This window comes from Callionymus lyra, chromosome 15 (genome assembly GCF_982586985.1).
Source record: "Callionymus lyra chromosome 15, fCalLyr1.hap1.1, whole genome shotgun sequence".
Lineage (NCBI taxonomy): Eukaryota > Metazoa > Chordata > Actinopteri > Syngnathiformes > Callionymidae > Callionymus > Callionymus lyra.
The window spans coordinates 3632372-3638371 of NC_141832.1; positions in this window are offsets into that span (position 1 = coordinate 3632372).

Below are 6000 nucleotides of genomic sequence, written 5' to 3' on the forward strand. Positions count from 1 at the left end.
GGTCATTTTCAAAATGTTAACACGACCAATGGTTGATATGGGCAGTTTTGTCCATCTATTTATAAGTTCTGTGATTGATTCTAATAGTGGGTTGTAATTTGTTGGAACTATATCTTTAATAGTAGGAGGAATTTTAACACCTAGATAAGAAAAACTCTCCTTTGCTGTTGAAAAAGGGATTGATATTGGTGGATTTAGTCTCTCTTGTTCTGTTAAGAACATTATTTCCGACTTAGTGTTGTTCATTTTGTATCCCGAAAAAACTTTGCAATCAACTCTAGTATATTTGGTACCGTCTCTGTTAAGTTGGAACAAAACAGAATTACATCATCTGCATACAGAGCAATTTTATGTTCCATATCTCCAACTGTTATACCAATGATATTTGTGTGTTTACGGATAGCCATTGCAATTGGCTCAAGTGCTAGAGTGAATAACAATGGAGATAATGGACAACCCTGTCTTGTACCTCGCTTGAGATAAAAAGGGGAAGAAATGAGACCATTTGTCAAAATTTCAGCTTGAGGATTTGAATACAATAGTTTGACCCACTTGAGAAAATTCCTGCCAATTGAAAATCTTTCCATCACATCAAAGAGATATCGCCATTCTATCCTGTCGAAAGCTTTCTCCGCGTCTAAAGATATTATTGCGTTATCATTGCATCCCGATTTTTCGTAGACAATATTATACACTCGTCGAATATTATGAAATCCCTGCCTTCCCTGTACAAATCCATTTTGATCAATATGTATAACTTTGCCTAAATTAAGTTCCAACCTCATTGCAAGAACCTTGCTTAACATTTTTATGTCATTATTAAGCAGGGAGATGGTCTATAAGAAGTAGTGATGTTACCGACTGTGTCGAGGCTTCGAAGCGTGTGTCGAGTAATCCAGGAATTTTTTCATGAAGCGTGTATCGAGGCGTGTGTTGGTTACGTAGGTGGTGACGTAGTGATGACGTTCGAGGCCTCGCGAACCGAACCGTCACGTGACTGGTTCGAGCAGCGCTGCTTGAACGAGTCACGTGACCGTTTCGGTAATCGCTCGTGAACTTCCCGCGAAACTCAGAATAAAAGTGGCCTCGAAACGCAATGGAAATGAAACATCTCTTGGATTGGCGGATTGTTGACTATAGCAAACTTTGGTTTACTACTAGTATCATGGAACCGGCGAGAAAAAGGCGTTTTTCCCTCGTTTTTCCCCCGTGTGGCAGCATTTTGAGCAGATCTCTCCTAGAAAGGTATAATGATGTTGGAATATAGGTTTTGAATCACAGCCTGTGATTAATATATTCTCACAGACACATACACACACCCATTATTATATATACTATATACAGTATATATATATATATATATATATATATATATACTGTATATATACACACAGACCCATTATTATATTTTATATATACACATATACAGTATATATATATATATATATATATATATATATATATAAGATAATAATGGGTGTATATATATATATAGTTTCCATTGGACATGCCTTGTACTTATATCCATCTTTTTTTTTTTCATTTTGAAAAGGTGAAGTGTCTGTTGTGTTCCCAGGAAATTGGATACAACAACAACACTTCATCAATGCTGAGGCATTATAGGGCCTGCATGAGAGCTTGGAGACGACCATTTAAATAAAAATGAATAATTATTTTAAAAAAAACAAGGTTGTCAAGCACATTTTTTAATATCAGAATCATTTGCGCACAAATATGCAATGCTCCCAATTGTCCACATGATGGCATGGTCGTGCAAATGAAGCCTCACGAGGCTTTGCTCCAAAGATGAACTACTCGGCTGGGAGGCTTCAGTGCTTCATGAGGCTTCATCTCGCCATCACTAATAAGAAGCACATTCAGATGAACTCTTCCCTGGTTTTAACAATAATGTGATTGTTGTTGTATTCAGAGTGGGTGATAAAGTTCCAGTGAGAAATGCTTCTTGATACATATCTAATAGAGGTTTCAATAATTGATCCCTAAATATTTTGTAAATATCAATTGGAATTGCATCAGGTCCTGGGGTCTTTCCGCCTGTCAAGTTAGTAACCGCTTCATTTAATTCTTGGATTTTTATGTCAGATTGTAACACATCTTTAAATTTGTCATCAATTTGAGAAAAGTCAAGCAAATCTAAAAATTCCTTTTGCAAGTTTGGAGCCATCTCGTTATATTGGGAAGAGTATAAATTCTGATAAAAGTGTAAAAAGGTATTATTTATTTCTTTTGGGTCAACAGTTATTCCTTCACTTGATTTGATGCAGTTTATTGCTCTCTCTGATTGTTGCTGTTTTATGCGCCATGCTAGCATTTTTCCAGCCTTTTCCCCCCGTTCATAGTACGACTGCCTTAGTCTCATTAGACTCTTTGTTGCCGCATTTGCTGATAGAAAATTATATCGAGACTTAAGTTTTTGCAATTCCAAGAGTAATTGTTGGTCACTATTTTGAAAAACCTGCATTTCAATCTCTTTTATTAATTTTTCCAGCTCCTCCATTTCTTGTCGATTTATTTTGTTTTTGTGACTCGTAAAACGAATCATTTGTCCTCTCAAGAAAGCCTTGAAGGCCTCCCATCTCACAGATGCTGATGTTTGATGCGTGTTGTGCTCAAAATAAGTATCAATCTGTTTCCCGATCAACTCAACAAACTCTGGATCTTTTAACCATGCTGACTGTAATCGCCATCTGGGGTAGTGATATAATATGTTTGGAAATTCCAGGTTGAAGGATACAGGGGCATGATCAGAAATAATTATACTATCATACCAGCATTTTGTAACTCTTGAAAGTAAATCAGCAGACAGTAGAAACAAATCTATTCTGGAAAAGGTCCTGTAGGTGCCAGAGTAACATGAGAAAACCCTCTGATCTGGGTGTAGATTCCGCCAGATGTCAACCAAGTTAAAATCTTTTAAAGATTGCAACAATTCCTTTGGTGTTTGTGGATGTGATGTGTCAACTCCAGTAGATCTATCTAGTTCTGGATGTAATGTACAATTGAAGTCCCCACCGATGATCAGTTGACCAGGCAGGGGGGCTACTGACAGAAAAATATGTCTGTAAAATTCTGGGTTATCATTGTTGGTTCCATATATATTAACAAGATTACATTTTGTTGATAGAATTTCACATTGAATAATGAGAAACCTTCCGAATTTATCTTCTGTAAAATGAATTAATTTAAAAGGTATTGATTTGTGGACCAGTGTCATCACTCCCCGTGCCTGGGAACTAAAGGAAGAAGAGAACACCTGACCAGGCCAGTTTTTTCTCACTCGGTTTACATCGTCTGGAGTCAAGTGAGTCTCCTGAAGAAACACCACCTTAGCTTTGGATTGTTTGATAACTTTCATCACCTGTTGGAATGTTTTATATTGATTAAGTCCTCTCACATTCCACGAGGTAAACAATACATTTGAAGTCATGTATAAATTACAGGTATTTTAAGTGGACAGCAGAGGTCGTACTTTATAAGGCTGCAAAAACGAAAAACACAAGAAAAAAGGTAAATAAAACCTAAACTTAAACGAGTGCCTACAGAACAGCAGCACCATCTATCCCCACCCAACTTATGAATCCCCAGGGGCCACAAAAGGGCCCAGCTATGATGCATCCCTGCTCCTCCGAGACCCTCACTCGACATAGGAACAAGTCACTTAACCACTCGTGAGCTCCCGCCCCTCCCATTATAACAAAAATACATTAACTCAACTTTCTTGTTTTATAATAAACACGATCATTTGCGTCTACGACACGTTATGAATATGATCAGCACGTTATTGTCAATCGTTTACGTCACTGTTGTCTTACGTCATCCGTCAATCATCCGCTGGCTCGGCCCGTCGCTGTTTCAGTCCCTGGATAAACTGCTCCACCGCAGCGCTGCTGTTGAATGAGTGACGTTTACCGGAGACAGTGATGAGGAATGTGGCCGGGTGTATGACTCCGTATCTCAGATCAGGGATGGAAAGAGAACTCAGCTCCTTCTTTAAAAACATGATCCTGCTCCAGAAAGAGTGCTCCCCTCGTCCTGGCCGCCTTCATCCCCCGTTGTTTATCCGCGAAGTTAGTGAACTTGACGATCACAGCCCGGGGTCGCTCCTGCTCGCCGTCGCTCCTCCCGACCCGGTGCGCGCCGTCGATGCTTAGAGTCCGGGGAAAGTTCTCGGCCCCAAGCACGTCAGGAAGCCACCTCTCCAGAAACAAAAATCCGCTCCTTCTTTTTTCTCGGGTTATCCCAACAGTCGCAAGTTTGAGCGGCGGCTTCGGTTCTCCAGGGCGTCCAACTTTATCGTTAGCGCCTCGATGGTAACTTTCTGTGCTGCGTTCAGGGACATCAGGGAAGCAATGTCGTCGTGGTTATTACCGATTCTTTCCTCAGCTGCGGCGACACGTTCGGTTACGGACTTTAATTCGTTTTGTATCCCTTTTAATACACTGAGCACACTATCAAGTTTAGCTGTAAAGTCACTTTTCAGCTCACGTATCGCTGCCAGAACGGTGTCCGTTGCCAGAAGTGTGTGCGTCGCCATGTCGTCTTCATTAGCTCCGAACTTAGCTTGTTGGCTACAGTCCTTTGCATCCGATTTCGGGTGATTCTTTGTTGGTTTTGGAGCCATAACAAATTTCAGCAAAGCAATGAAAACAAAAAACAGTGGTCGTAGACGGAGAAAAGTGCAGTTGAGTGTTATTTGCAAAATTGAGAGGGTCGAAATAAATCACGACCGCTTAGCTCTGCATCAAAACCGGAAGTCCAATATTCAATCATTTAATACTTGTTTTATTAAAGGTTTATTTTTTAATATTGAATCATTTAATACTTTATTTAAATAAAGGTTAATTTTTTAATATTCAATCATTTAATACTTTTTTTATTAAAGGTTTATTTTTTAATATTCAATCATTTAATACTTTATTTATTTAAAGATTTATTTTTTAATATTCAATCATTTAATACTTTATTTAAAGGTTTATTTTTTAATATTCAATCATTTAATACTTTATTTATTTAAAGATTTATTTTTTAATATTCAATCATTTAATACTTTATTTAAAGGTTTATTTTTAAATATTCAATCATTTAATACTTTATTTAAAAGTTTCATTTTTAATATTCAATCATTTAATACTTTTTTTATTAAAGGTTTATTTTTTAATATTGAATCATTTAATACTATATTTAAAAGTTTAATTTTTAATATTGAATCATTTAATACTTTTTTTTATTAAAGGTTTATTTTTTAACATTCAATCATTTAATACTATATTTATTTAAAGGTTTATTTTTTAATATTCAATCAGTTAATACTTTATTTAAAGGTTTATTTATAAATATTCAATCATTTAATACTTTATTTATCTAAAGGTTTATTTATAAATATTCAATCATTTAATACTTTATTTAAAGGTTTATTTTTTTAATATTCAATCATTTAATACTTTATTTAAAGGTTATTTTTTTTAATATTCAATAATTTAATACTTTTTTTATTAAAGGTTTATTTTTTAATATTGAATCATTTAATACTTTTTTTATTAAAGGTTTATTTTTTAATATTGACTCATTTAATACTTTATTTATTTAAAGGTTTATTTTTAAATATTTAATCATTTAATACTTTATTTAAAGTTTTTTTTTTTTAATACTTAGTCATTTAATACTATATTTAAAAGTTTAATTTTTAATATTGAATCATTTAATACTTTTTTTTATTAAAGGTTTATTTTTTAACATTCAATCATTTAATACTATATTTATTTAAAGGTTTATTTTTTAATATTCAATCAGTTAATACTTTATTTAAAGGTTTATTTATAAATATTCAGTCATTTAATACTTTATTTATCTAAAGGTTTATTTATAAATATTCAATCATTTAATACTTTATTTAAAGGTTATTTTTTTAATATTCAATCATTTAATACTTTATTTAAAGGTTATTTTTTTTAATATTCAATAATTTAATACTTTATTTAT